This window comes from Canis lupus, chromosome 35 (genome assembly GCF_011100685.1).
Source record: "Canis lupus familiaris isolate Mischka breed German Shepherd chromosome 35, alternate assembly UU_Cfam_GSD_1.0, whole genome shotgun sequence".
Lineage (NCBI taxonomy): Eukaryota > Metazoa > Chordata > Mammalia > Carnivora > Canidae > Canis > Canis lupus.
In genome coordinates, this window is record NC_049256.1 from 17,574,796 (window position 1) to 17,590,097 (window position 15,302).

A 15,302-nucleotide genomic window follows, 5' to 3' on the forward strand; every position below is an offset into this window, starting at 1 on the left:
TAAATATAATTTTTAAAAACTTCTGTTGCATTGATTGTTTCTAATTTTATCATAAGGGTAGAACAACTTCTCCTTTTAACCAGCATGAATTGCCGTGGTTTACCTGTAACACTTTTGGTGAGGAGAAAGCTTTCCAGATGCCCTGTTCTTACACCTTTAAGTAAATTTCATTAACTCAGCATCTATCTTAATGTTCAGTGAATGATATAGGTCCTCTCCCCCAACAGTGAATCCTAAAGACTATTCATGTCACTGAAAATTGCTTTAACTAAACAAAGGTCGCTCAAAAGAGTGGGCTGCAGAGGGGGCCAGTCCATCCGAAGCTGCAGTAGGGTAAGCTGAGATTTGGTGTTAGAATCTCCCACTATTTAGCAGTATGAATGGAGTAGGTTGCTTTTTTGCAATCCACTTTGAGGATGGGTTTTCACTGATTTCTATAATATTGGGACAATAATACTGGTGTCACATGGTTATTTAGATATTAAATGCAGTGTATCAACCACTTGGGCCAAAGCCAAACGTATAGTAAGCTCTAGATAAGTGATCATTGGTAGTACTTGTAATACGCTACAAAAGTTAGAAAAGTTGGGCAGCCCGGGTGGCTCAGTGGTTTAGCACCGCCTTCAGCCCAGGGTGTGATCCTAGAGACCTGGGATCCAGTCCACAGTTAACCAAAAAGGAAGTCACCTTTTAAATTTTTGTGGACACCGTTGTGACACATCTAATAATGTCTGTATTAGAACATCAAATTCATTTTGATGGCAAAATTCATCTGGCTGGCATACTGATTGTCTTAAAGTGTGTATGTTATGTTAATTATGGAATGAATTGTTGGTCGGTCTCTTGGCCTTCGTATTTATCAAACCCATGATCTTCTATGGAACTCCGTTCCTTGACAAAAATTATGAGCAGGAGAAAGTTGTGCTAACAGATCCTGTCACACTTTCTACTTTATGATAACCAGTATCCTGGAGCCCTCAAAATCTCAAATTTTAATTGCCTCTAATTTTCCAAAGTAAAATAGAGACCAACTTATCCCCAGGCAGGAATATTAGGCACCTCATGGTATTATCTCAGATCAGTAAACTAACTTCTAAGCTACTTAATTCAGCCAGTACATCAAGGATTATTTTACTACAAAAGACATGTTCTACATTTAATTTTTCAGATTTGCGAAAGGTCACTGTTGCCCTCAGTAAGCCATATGCTGGTTGCTGAGTTCTGTAATGAAACACTATTTGATTTATCAATGAAGAATAGGTCAGACAGTTTTGGGAAGAGCTTGTCAAAAATAGCCATACTCAGGAAAGCCAAAAGCCCACCTACGCTTGGCTGTACCTCTCTGGGGGTGTTTCTCATCTATACTAATATCAATATTAGCAGTTGGAGAGAGGGCAAGATTTTTACTTTATAATACAGCATATATTTCTATAAACAAGTAAAAGTTCTTAATGTCTAATAATAGCCATGGCCTAATGTCTACCGTGGCCAGGCAGGCGGGTTGTATTTGTAGAGGTACAGAAACGAGTGGATCCAAGAAGCAAAGAGCTAGCTGAGTCCTGGTTCCTCTACTTGCCATCAGGGTGATCTTGAAACCCATTACCCTGCTAAGATGTGAGTTGATAGTACCCCACATAGTGGCTCTGTCTACCTCTCATATTGTTGATTAAGTGGATCAGTTACATGAAAGCTTTCTAAAAATTCAGAAGTATTAGGCAAATGGAAATTGTACAAATGTATGTGCACTATTAATTTGGAAATTGATCTCAATCATCTCACATTGAATGAGCCTTCCAAAGAAGGACAATCCTGTATCTCATGATGTTAGCTTTATTTGGTCCCAACCAAGTAACAGCTAAAGCTACTGTGCAACAGGAGCAGCACAAAAATAACGCTGAAAGATGGACAGATTGCCCAGATAGGGAAAGAAAGAGGAGAAGAGAAGATTCTGGAATACATTTCTCTCACAGGGGAGCTATATTTAGCTCCTTCCTCATTCCTCTGTCAAATATTGTGCTTAATTCCCTCTGAGGCTTGAAAGTGTTCATTAAGATGACAGCCTGAGGTTTGGAGGGGCAGAGGTGAAGAGGAACCAAAAAATAAATAAATGCATTTTCATGCTTACTTTTGTCCTCTCTTCTCCTTCAAGAGTTCCAGACTGTTTCCATGGAAATCCTAACTTGTTTTGCTTAAGCGCTTCATACAGAAGAGGTTTCATTTGGGGTATTTGTTCTGAGTTGAATTTCACAAGTTCAATAATGGATTTAGCCAAGTCCTTTAAATTTGAGGCTTTGAAACCCCAATCGTAAATCAAACTGTGAAAGAAGTCAGACAAGACGTGTATAAGCACTTTGGAAATTTCAGATAAGAAAAGTGATATACATTTATAGATTTGATAACATAAATCAGTCATGTCCTACTGCACAGTATGTGGTCATTCTTGACCTTTGACCAGCTTCTTTGAAGAAAAAGTCTCTAAAGTCCCTTTTTTTTCCTAGTCACTCCTCTCCTAGAAGATGGATGCTATTGTTTTTTTAAATCCAAGATGCTACCACTGAGCTGTTAATATACTTTAAGTGAGTTGGAGGGTGTGCTTTGTTTTCCATTTTGCCACTGTTGGAGGTAATTCTGATTACAATGAGGATGAAGTACCAGTCTTTTTTTTTCCCCACTTAATAGCTCAGATAATGTGTTCATAAAAGGGCAAATATCTGAAACTGATTTCCCAAATGAGTTTTGAAACACAAAAGCATAGTTTTGCCAAGTAGAAAGTGTGTTTTAGCTCTATTTTAAAACAATGTTCATCTGACAGTCCCAACCAGGTATGAGCTTGTTTGTACCTGACGCCTGGCTCTACCACCTTATACTGTGGGTGCCTCAGATGAGGGGCAATAGATACAGAGGGTGCCTTTGGAGAGTTTCAGGGGATGCTTTTCCATCCTGCACTCAATCACCTTGTACATTTTAACATTGGAAAAAAGAGGGCTGTGAAGATGTAGAAGAAAATAATGAAGAAAAAAGGCATGAAGATCAAAAGCATCTCCTAAAAGCATCCCTGAAAGAGGATGAGATGATGGAGTGTGAGTCACGTGGGCTGGAGCACATGGGGCAAGGCTTGCCACCAAAGAGGCCACGTAGGGGAGAAAGGGAGAGGTGGCTTGCTTGGTGGCAGGACACTCCATCTGGGGATGGAGACTGGAGGAATCATTTAAAAGACAATAACTGGGGGGACTTGAGTGGCTCAGTTGGTTAAGCATCTGACTTGATTATGACTCAGGTTATGATCTTCATGGTTCTGGGATCCACTGGGTGTGGAGCCTGCTTAAGATTTTCTCTCCCCCTCTCCTTCTGCCCCTTCCCTCTCCCTCTCTTAAAAAAAAAGAAAAGAGAAAAGAAAAAGAAAAGAAAAGGTCAATAATTGGATATATGGTATTCTGTTTTCTAATTAAATAAAAGACATTTAGAACAACAGCTGAGTTTTTGAACTTGGAAAGGCTTAGACATTAAAAAGATTGGAGTATATTCTTTGTAGCAGAAAACTTTTAGAAACAGGCAAATGTAGTGCCTTTGGTAAGATCAGATGGAGCTTCGTCATAGACCTTGCACCTCTAGAGGCCTGGAACATTGACCTTCTTTATCTGTCACTTCCCATTTTAAGCAGAGAAGAGAATCAGAAGAAAAAGGAGGAAGATTAGAGGAAGTAGATTTACTTTGCCATCCAGTGTACTTTCTTCCACCGCATGAAAACGTCGTTTGTGGGCACCTGGCTGGCTCAGTCAGTAGAACGTGTGACCCTTGATCTCAGGGTGGTGAGTTCGAGCCCCACATTGGGTGTAGAGATTACTTAAAAATAAAATTAAAAAGAAGTAAGATGTCATTGGTGGTGAGACTCAAGCTCACAGCATCGGTATTTTCTTGGCCTATGCTGTTTCTGTCCTGTTGCTGGCCCATACCTGTTGATGGTAGACCTTAATAGATATGATGGCAAGTTTGCAAAGGGACGCAAGGGAACAGGCTTGCACCACGAACCGCATACCATGTACCAGGTACTTATAGTTAATCCTCATAGCAATGGAAGGTAGGGAATAGTAGCCCTTTTTTTTGGACAAAGAGAAGAGTGCAAAGGCAGTAAGCAGCCTGCCCAAAGTCACAATGTCTGTGTGGTGCACAACCAGGATTTCAAGGTGGAGTGACCTGAAACTGTGACCTGTATGCATCCCACCTCACCATGCTGTTTCCTGACTCTCCTCTTCCTAGGGAATCCTTTGCATTAACCCTGGGGCTCCTGAGGGGGAGCCACTGCTTCCCTGTCCTCAGTCTCCTGTTGCATATGAGCAAGCAACCACTGAATCAATGGAAGGAAAATTTCTGTACATAGATATGAATTACTGGAAACAACAGGGATAGAAGATTCCAGAGGAGCTGAAAAAGCCTCCAGGATTGCCCTGAACACATTTGGTCCATTCCCAATCACAACCGAATCCACTCTTTTGACCTTTAGCCTGACATCTAACTGCACTTAATACACCTGCTTGTCATTGGGGCACCATATAAAAAAAATATTCTGATGCCAACTTTCCATACTATGCCTACTTCATCAATAATACTCTCAAAGCACTCCATATGCTCTGTCATTGACCATGTACGGCAATCTGGATGGCATAAACCACTGCCCGATGGAAAGAGAATGTGTTGGGACAGCGTGACCAGCAAATTTGAAGCTTAAGTGTCCGAAGTTCCACGGGAACACAGGGGGACATTGTCAGTATAAAGCCTTGACCTCATGGGTCCTTTGTTTGATCCTTTCCCTGTAGCCCTTGTTTTCTCTTGCAAAGAAGCATTCCATCTCCTAGATCCGTATTAGAGAAGGAATACTGGTGATAGGCAACATCAGATGGAACACTCTTCTCTTCATTCCCATTGTTTGCTTCCTTGCCGTACATGTCTACGTTATGGCTGGGCATCCATCCACTTAAGCCAGACACTGCATACATTATCTTCATTCCTCACAACCTCACGGTAAGCTTTGCATTACCATTTTCATTTGACAAAGAGGCTAATATAATTTGCCTGAAGTCACAACTGAAGGTGGTAGCACTGGGAGATGACCCCCGAGTCTGGATGATGCCAAAGACCAACCACCTTTGGGCCACTTTTGCAATCTCTTCCTGTGTCTGGAGGACTTATCTCAGAAATTCTCAGGGAAGCTTAATAAACATGCCTTGGATTCAGCAGACTATGAGGCTAACCAAATCCAAGAACCTGAGGCAAGTTATATGCATGACTAAAACGCTTAATATGAGTTGTATAACATAAATGTCTCCAAGCTTCTATTTTAAATTTAGTTCTGTGGTCAACATTTGTTTAGTTGTAGTGCTAAGGACTGTCCTGGTTATTTATCATCTTGACCTCCATCCACTCATGCTTTTATGGGAAAGATATTATACTGTGATTTATCATTATGAACTACCATAAAATTGAGTAAGAGTCTATGTCCAGGAATGTCAATTAATTATAAACTTTTAGTGAACACTGCCAATTTGAACAACCACCACATTCGATTTAAATGCAGAATGTGGTCATTAGATGTGTATAGTTCAAGTCATGTGCCATTAATAGCTTGACCGTCGCCATGAAAATTGAGAAAGGACAAAGGAGAAAAAGAGAACTTGAAGAAGAAATAATGCCAGAAACAGGAGCCAGGGCAGCTTGGGAATGGCTGAGTAAGAGGAATGCTTGGTGTCCTCACTTGGAGAGGGCTGGAGATGGGAAGCTGGCTGGCAAAAGAAGTCACTGTGTTTGTTCCCTAAAGCGCACATGTGGACCATCTTTACTGTCCAGGGCACACCGAGAATCTTGACAATTCGCGCTTTCATAACAGCTGCATTTCTTATCATCTTTGGCATATTTCTTCTGCTTGCACAAAGCCTCTTATCTCGCAAACAGTCTCTCTCTGGACTGCTGTCTCTTTCAGCTGCTTGGAGGCACAGTCCCTCAAATCTCCCAGCTGTCTTTCTTACCTCTCAGCCCTTGCTTCCTTTATCTCTCTCTCTCTCTCTCCTTTTTTTTTTTTTTAATCTTTCCCAGCTGCCACTTTTGGCACAGTGGTCGTCTCTCAGTTCTCTCCGAATGAGACATTTCAGCATGCCGATGTGGGGAAGGGACCAAACGATCGTTAACAATGCATTTTCAAAATGAGCCCTGCAATCTAAAAGGGAAAAAAAATTTCATCGCAGCTCTCATACAACCTGTGCTCTGTGAATCAACCTGTGCATTTCTGAAAGGATGAGAGACACCCCAGAGGCTTGCACAGAGAAAAGCGAAAGAGAACCACAGGGCTCTTGATTGTCCCAAACAGATTTCTCCCTTTTAGAACTGCAGATTCTCTGTGGCTGCAGCCTCACCAAGTTTATGTAACACCCTCTCAGTTGGATAAAATGTTAACTGGCATCCCCACTGTGTACAGAAATGTAAATGCTACAAGCTGGAGCATTTAGTTTAGAATATGAAATTTCATATTGGAATCTATTTGGCTTTACTTGCCAACTACCACCACCTCTAGTTGATTCCAGGCTTGTATAATCAATGTAATTGTCTCTCCCCGGGGTAACTCTTGTAAGGGAGTTTTAGTGGTTCTGTGGGGCTACCAGATTTTCTTAATATGATGGATTCTGAGTGCTTAAGAAAAATAATATAATCTCAGTTGGGGGGGATTTTTTAAAAAGATTTTTTTTTATTTTTAGAGAGCTAGAGCACTTGACAGCAAGCCAGGGGGGCGAGGGGGAGGGGCCGAGGGAAAGAATCTCAAGCAGACTCCGTGCTGAACATAGAGCCCAATGTGGGGCTTGATCTCATGACCCAGAGATCTTGAACTGAGATGAAATCAAGAGTAGGACACTTAACCGATTGTGCCACCCAGGCACCACCCAGACACCCCTTCGGTGTGGGGGGAGGATTTTTTTTTAAAACTATATGATAAGGGCTTAAGGACCTCTGCAAAACAGAGAGAGCCAGCTTCCAGGTGCACACTGCTAGGCACCTGACAGTCCCTTATTCCTACTCAAAAAATGCTCCAAAAGTACAGATGTTTTGTGTAATCCCCTAATTTCCTCTGACGTTAACCAGTATTGCTCTCTTCTACATTAACCCAGGAACATTGGACAAATTTGTTAAAATATCTTTGTGTTGCTAGTATGCTGTTAAGATTATGATTCCAAAGAATGATATCAACCAATACAGAAGCCAAACTTCTTTATCGTACAGAAATACACGCCCACCATGCTCTGAAGAAAATGGGAACTTTTTATGGACTTGATTAAGTCCAGCTTCTTGGGTAAGGGGAAAATGAACAGGTAAGCTTGATCCAAGCTGGATTTACTCATTTTGACTGCTTTCTCATTCAGAATCAATTGCTATTATCTGAATGGATTCTGTAGAAATCTGCATCGATGATAGTCTACCAGAGAGAACAGTTGAATGGATACCCACATGCACACACACATCTCCAGGTTACAGTTCAGTGCTTGCTAGCCCTTGGACAGACAAATCATGCATTGCAACTTAAAAATGCAAGTTGTAATTATTTTTCATTTCCAGAGCCATTCTCACTCTCGTTTATGTTGGAATTGTATTCCCTTTTCCCATTCTATTACAATGATAATCAACCCAACTCTTTATTGGGCATTTCTTCTGTATAAAGCATGTTAAATACACTATGTTTCTGCAGTTTTGCTTCTCTGTAATAGCCGGTATGTAGCAGCTAACATTCCTGAACATTATTTTACCCAATCTTTGAATAAATTACTTTTTAAAGTCCCTTATAGAATAAAGTAGGAGTAACTAAAATGGTGGGACCTTTTCTTAAAATTAAAATTTTCCCTGTTTTATACATCAATTGTCTTCCTCAAATTATTCCAGAGGAATTATTTGCAGTTGTACTCATAACATATATTAATCATCTTCATGATTTCATTTATGTCAAGTTGTGTAGACCTCGGACTTGTTTATAGATTTTCCAGACGCAGAGGAGATGTCAGTTCATACAGACACGAATCCAAGCACGAAAGCTATAAAAAGACTGTATGAACATGCAAGTGCAGTGAAGAATGAGACAAAGTATTCTCTGAGGGTGGCAAAATAAAAATAATATGCACCATGGTGTGAAGAATTATGAGTTTGAACGAAGAGAAGCATTGAACTATTTAAATGGTTCAGTATCCAAGGCAGTATAATGGACCACCCCAAAATTTAGCAGTGTAAAATAAAAAACAGAAATTTGCTTATGCAAGTGGCTCCTGTGGGTCAGAAATTCAGAAAGGGCACAGTGATGACAACCCTTCTGTGCCCTACAATCTGCAGCCATAATTAGAATGGCCAAGCCAACTGGAAGGCCTGGTGGCCTGAACAGCTGGAGCCGGCCTGGTGTATTACTTGCTAATGGAGCCTCCAGCATGGCAGTGTCAGAGCTGCCTGCCTGCCTTCTTATACAAGAGCCCAGAACCACAGTGAACAAGGTGGAAGCCGCATGACTTCTCCTGGCCTCATCTGAGAAGTTAAGTAGCATCACTTCCACCACTGTGGATTCCCAAGGAGTCAGGAGGGCCCATCCGGACTCAGTGGCAGGGGACTTAGACCCTACCTCTTGAGGGAAGAATAAAGAGTATTTGGTGCCATCTCTAAAACTGCCACATTAACAACATTTTTATTTTCTTTTTTTAAGTCTATGTTTTAAAGATTTTATTTATTTATTCATAGAGACACACACACACACAGAGAGAGAGAGAGAGAGAGAGAGAGAGAGAGAGAAGCAGAGACACAGGCAGAGAGAGAAGCAGGCTCCATGCAGGGAGCCCGACATGGGACTCGATCCCGGTTCTCCAGGATCACACCCCAGGCTGCAGGCGACACCAAACCGCTGTGCCACTGGGGCTGCCCAACATTTTTATTTTCAATATGAATTCATTTATCTTTAATGCCTTTTTCATCCCAATATCTAATTTGTAAAATTAATGATAATAATAATAAGAATAATCATATTTTCTTCCTTTTCCTATGGCTATATTTGTCCATTTTTTGAAATGTAGGCATTGGTGTGTTATAAGTAGCAGACCTACAGGGATATAAGAAAGGTGTAAGAGGCTACTTCTGACATATTACTGACTAGTTTCAATAATAAAATAAAAATGTAGATGTCAATAGGACATGTTGAATAGTTATCACATGTAGTTTATCACCCAATTTTTGAGGATACTGACACTTTTCCTAAACTTGGTAACCAACTCACCAGTTCTTAGGATGTGCATCCAAAATCCTAGAGTTTGGGCAGCATGGGTGGCTCAGCAGTTTAGCCCCGCCTTCAGCCCAGGGCGTGATCCTGGAGTCTCAGGATTGAGTCCCACATCAGGTTTCCTGCATGGAGCCTGCTTCTCCCTCTGCCTGTGTCTCTGCCTCTCTCTCTGTCTCTCATGAATAAATAAATAAAATCTTTAAAAAATCATTTTAAAAAATCCTAGAATTGGGGTAGAAGTTAGAGGAAAAAGAGCCAGATCTAAAGAGCATAAAGTGAATCATGATAATGAGAGGCAGGAACCCATATCCAGAGGAAGCCAGAAGGGTATCCATTAGAAGGACCCAGGGCTGAGAGGCCAAAGACTACAAGTTCGGTCCATGCCTTCCAAGCCACCATAATGGGCTTGGGCAAGTCAAGCCACTTGACTTTACTGTCTTATTTCCTTATCTGTAAAGAGTTTGGCTTGGTAACCTCAGGATCCCATCCTTCCAGTTATAATAACACTATGACTAGCAGTAGTTCAAGTTCCTCCTACTGTGTTTTTAACAGAGCAGCTCTTAAAATATGTATGAAAAGAAGATAGGAAAATAATTGAATGATAACCAACCAACATGCACTCTGCATGTTTTAGTGCATTTTTTACACGTAATAAAAATGCCTAAACTAAAAGAAGAAAGATATAAGGGATCCCTGGGTGGCGCAGTGGTTTGGCGCCTGCCTTTGGCCCAGGGCGTGATCCTGGAGACCCGGGATCGAATCCCACATCGGGCTCCCGGTGCATGGAGCCTGCTTCTCCCTCTGCCTGTGTCTCTGCCTCTCTCTCTCTCTCTCTCTCTCTGTGACTATCATAAATAAATAAAAAAAAATTAAAAAAAAATAAATTATTAAAAAAAAAAAAAAGAAGAAAGATATAAGAAAGAGCTTGAAGAGAAAGTATTTTGGTACAAACGGTCTGCGATTAGGAATTCCAGGTCCAAAAAGAGCTTCCTGGTCAACTTAAGAGACAATCAGCAATGATGTCCATTTAGGGCAATGACAATTGCCAGTGTCCCTCCCCTCCCCTTTCTCTTACTTATTTAGCCAGAGAAAAGGAGCTTTTCCTTTGATATGTAGCTTGAACAATAGCCACCCTCACATTGCCCTGGGTGAGCATGCACATGGGCCGCTGCAAGGGGACACTTGTGCCTGCCGAACTGAGGCCGAAGAGCCGCGTCATGTTTGTCTAGGGTGACCGGGGCCTTGCCTAACCGTGAGCTCTATCAATAATCCATGGCCCAGTGAAGAAAGAACCCTATTAATAAGAAATGTTGGCTGTTTGTAGAAGATGGAGCCAATGATGCTCTTGTTCCAGGGAAACAGAATATGCTCAGACTGACACAGCACTCTCTGAACTTTCCAGTTACATCACCAGATAGCTTAGATCAGAAGCAATTTTAGAAGATGCATTCAACATAGGACTCTCCTTTTGGCAAGCCTGATTTGTTAGGGTCAAAGTCTGGTCAAAAAACATGCTTGACCAATTTGTCAGTTATACCTCCTTAAGAAGGGAGGGAGGGAGGAAGATATCTGGCCAGAGTTTTGCTTGTTTATCGTTAAGACTGGTCAAGGGCACTGAGTTATTCTGGAGCCTTAGACCTTATGTCAGGTCACTATGTATGAAAATGTTATCTGGGTGGTTTTACAACTGGAAGACAGGGGATGCCTGGGTGGCTCAGTGGTTGAGCCTTTGGCTCAGGGCGTGGTCCCAGGGTCTGGGATCAAGTCCCACATCAGGCTCCTTGCAGGGAGCCTGCTACCCCTTCTGCCTATGTCTCTGCCTCTCTCTGTGTGTCTTTCATAAATAAATAAAATCTTTAAAAAAAATGAAAGACGGAATATCAACAGAATTCCCAAATCTACTTTTTATTCCATTTAAAGCTCATAATCCTCTAGGTCTGTCTAGTTCTTCTTTATGGTGACATTTAATCGTTATTAATCCTTCCTTACTTTTAGGTTCTAATTTAAGAGTGCATTAATAGATTGCTCACTAAGGAGTTTGCCAAAATCACAGCAGGACAAGGTCATTAGGGGATGATGGCTAGGGGCAGGGATTTGGACCAGGCTCCACCCTATGCCAGCTCAGTGACCGTAAGCAAGTTACATACCTTCTCTAAGTCTGTATCTTCTCCTCTGTAAGTGTAGATGATGCCTAATAAAGTATAATAATGTAAAGCATAAAGCAATTCAAGGAGTAACCATGCAAGAAAGGTTAGATATTTTGTCGTTTTTCTTAATTATTCATCTAAAAATATTTACTGAGTGTTTAATATGTGCTAGGCATTGTTTTAGGCATTGGGGACATAGGAATACTCAGCTGTGGTGCTCATGAAGCTTACATTTTGAGAGCAAGGGAGACCAAAAGTAAAGAATGGAGTGAATATCCCTTTTCAGGAGGTAGAAAGTAATAACAAAGTATAAAGAAAAGAAAAAGATTAAGAGTGATAGAGATGGGAAGAGGGTAGTAGCATATTATCAGCATCTCATTGATAAAACAATATTTATTTATTTATTTATTTATTTATTTTTGATAAAACAACATTTAAACAGGGCATAAGAGGATGTAAGGGAGCAAGCCACATGGACATTAGAGGGAAAATCATTCTGGGCACAGAAAAGTGTATGTGCGGAGCACCTAGGTGGCTCACTCGGTTAGGCATCTGCCTTTGGCTCAGGTCATGATCCTGGGGTCTGGGATCGAGTCCTGTATCAGACTCCCTGCTTGTTGGGCAGCCTGCTTCTTCCTCTCTACCACTTGTGCTCTCTCATGTGCTCTCTCTCAAATAAATAAATAAATAAATAAATAAATAAATAAATAAATAAATAAATAAATTAAATCTTCGTAAAAAATGACCTTTAAAAAAAAGAAAAAATTGCACGTGCAAAAGCCCTGAGGCAAGTGTGTGCTTGGTGTGTTCAAGGAAGAGTGACTAGAGTGGAGACAGTAAGGAGACAGTGGTAGAGATGAGGTCAGGGCAGTGGCAAGAAGCAGAATGTTATAGACTGACCTTCCTTCCTTCTTTCCTGACTTCCTTCCTTCCTTCCTTCCTTCCTTCCTTCCTTCCTTCCTTCCTTCCTTTTTTCCTTCCTTCCTTTTTTAGAAATTCAGGTATAACTGACAAATTGGTCAAGTGTGTTTCTGACCAGACTTTGACCCTAACAAGTTAGGCTGGCTGAAAGGGGAGTCAGATGTTGAATGCATCTTCTCTAAAGCAGCTGTAGGACATTATAGACCATGATGATTTTAGATGTTGCTGCGATGAGATAGGGAGCCACTGACAGGTTCTGAGCCCAGGAGAGTCGAGATAAAACTATGTTTCAGAAGGATTATTCTACCTTTTGCATCAAGGATATAGGATATATATAGGGAGGCAACCAGGGAAATAGAGAAACCAGTTAATACAATCATCCTCACAAGAGATGATGGTAGTTCACACTGGAATGGACATAATAAACAGGTGAGAAGTCATACTCTGCATATATTTTAATTAAAGGCCCAACAGAACTTGTAGATAGATAAACATGGGTCTGGGAAACAGAAAGTAGTCAAAGAGGACTCCAGGATTTTTGCCTGAATAGCAGGTAGAATGGGGTTGTTACTTACCAAGAAGTCAGTCAGACAGTGACAAATTTGGCGATATGAGGTGAGGGTGAGAGAGAAATCAAGAATTTTGATTTGGATATATGAAGTTTGAATTATTTCACATATATCCAAGAGAAGATGCCAAGTAGGCACTTTGATCCACTTTGATCCAGTAGTCTAGTTTAGCAGAGTTGTCAGAGTCTGAGAGAAAACCATGAGACGTACTGTAACCATTAGAGACATTCACCAATATTTCTAGGCCCACCATGGGACCATACTTTCTGTCCCCTTAAAGTTTGGCAGAGCCATGTGACTTGATATGGCCAACGACTTGAGAGCAGAAATGATTACATCACTTCAAGCAGAAGCTTTAAGCTTTACGAGTGTGATTCACCATGGCCCCTTTTCCTGGGTAGGGGACTGTGGACACACAGCCTAGGTCCCCGAGTGACAGATGCCTCTGCTGCCTCAGGATGGAAATTGACAATGAAAGAAAAATATCTGTTGTTCTAACGCATTGAAACTTGAGGGTGGTTTGCAGAAAAATCTAACTTATCCTGAGAATTGTGTATGAAGCTAAAAATGCTTTTCCTTTCTCATCACATCCATTCCTGAACCCAGGACAAGCTGACATTTGCCACCACACCTTCACAGAATCTCTCCTGTGGAACTGGATAAGACCACCCATGGGGTGAGTGTTGGATAAGACGAGAACTGGTAAGACCACTCATGGCATGAATGTTGGATAAGACTGGAACTGGATAAGACCACTCATGGCACAAGTGTTGGATAAGACAGGAACTGGTAAGACCACCCATGGCATGAGTATTGATGGTAATGAGAGGAGAGCTGAGGGCTGAGTGCTGAGCCCTGCCGTGTCCTGATGCTGAGAGGTGAAGAAGAAAAGGAAGTTCCAGGGAAGGAGACATAAAAGAAGCAGCTGCCAAGGGGAATTAAGAGATCCCTGGAAGAAAATGCCTCTCGAGGGAGGAAGTAATGGACCATGTCAAATGCTACTGATCAGCTAAGAAAGGTGAGATTTAGGAAATATGAACAATGGGTTTGGCAACATGGTGGCTACTGGTGACCTGACAGGACAAATTCTGTGGAGGGGTAGGAGCAAACATCGACTTGTCCTGGGTTCAGGAATGGATATGATGAAAGGATTAGAGATGGATAGACAAGACAGGCAAAGAAAATGTTTCTGTGAAGAGAAACAAAGAATGGAGGGGTCAAAGGAGGGTATTGAAAGATAGAAGATAATAGCAAGAAAGCATCGCCTGGTAGGGAAATATTAATAACACAGGAGAGTGGACAGTGCAGGAGCACTGTCATCAATAGGCAGAGATGGGGATGAGGTATTCCAGTAGAGACACTGGAATATGGGCATTCACCCAAGGTAGGAAGACAGAAGCAAAACTGTAAGGATACAGATGCAGGTAGGCTGGTAGACATGGTGGTGAGGTAAAAGTTCTCTTTTGATTGGCTCCATTTTATCAGTAAATAAAAAGTAAAGTCATTAGTTGAGAGTGAGGATAATAAAGGTGAGGATGGTCTACAAAGTTCTATGTGTTTTGGCTGCTCCCTGCCACCTCTGACTACATCTCCTACCACTCTCCCCTTACTTTTTCCATTTTTTTTCAGCTACACTTTCTTCCACACTCTTCCTTGAACTCAGCAAGTATGCTCCTGCCTCAGGACCTTTGCATATGTAGTTCCCCATGCCTAGAATGATCTTCTTTTGCATGTCCACATGGCTAATTTCATTATATCCTCTTGTTCTTTGTTTAAATGTCATCTTATCAGAGAAACTTCCCACACTAGCCAGTCAAAAACACCACCCCCTCCTACCCACCTCTATTGTTCTCAATCCCTTTTCCTATTTTATTTTTTGTCATTACCTCTATCACCTCTCTGAAAAATAGATTTGCTTATTTACTCATTTTTGGCCTTCTGTGTTCCAAGACATTTAAGCACCATGAGTACCAACACTTTATGTGTTAAGGAGGGAGGAGAAGGTTTACAATAAATGGCTAGGAGAATGGGATGGTTGAGAAAACCAGAATAGGACTACCAGGCAATTCTCAAGGTCTGCAAAGGTTAGTGGTCATGAACTTAAAGCACTGTATCTTTTCTTAAGTATACCACTATTTACAATTATCTTGTTTTCTATCTGAAAAAAAATTCAGTTTCATGAGCAAAGAGGAGAGGTAAGAAAAAAAGAAGTCATAAGAGCCCTAACGAAATGCTTTGGGTTGTCATCTGAATGGAGTTGCAGGTGCTCCAAGAGCCCCAAAGCCTGATATCTTCACTGACTTCTTTGCTCCCAGATACGTTTCCCCTTCCACGTCATCCACTTCCTATTAGATGGTAGTGTTTTCTTTTTAGGAAATT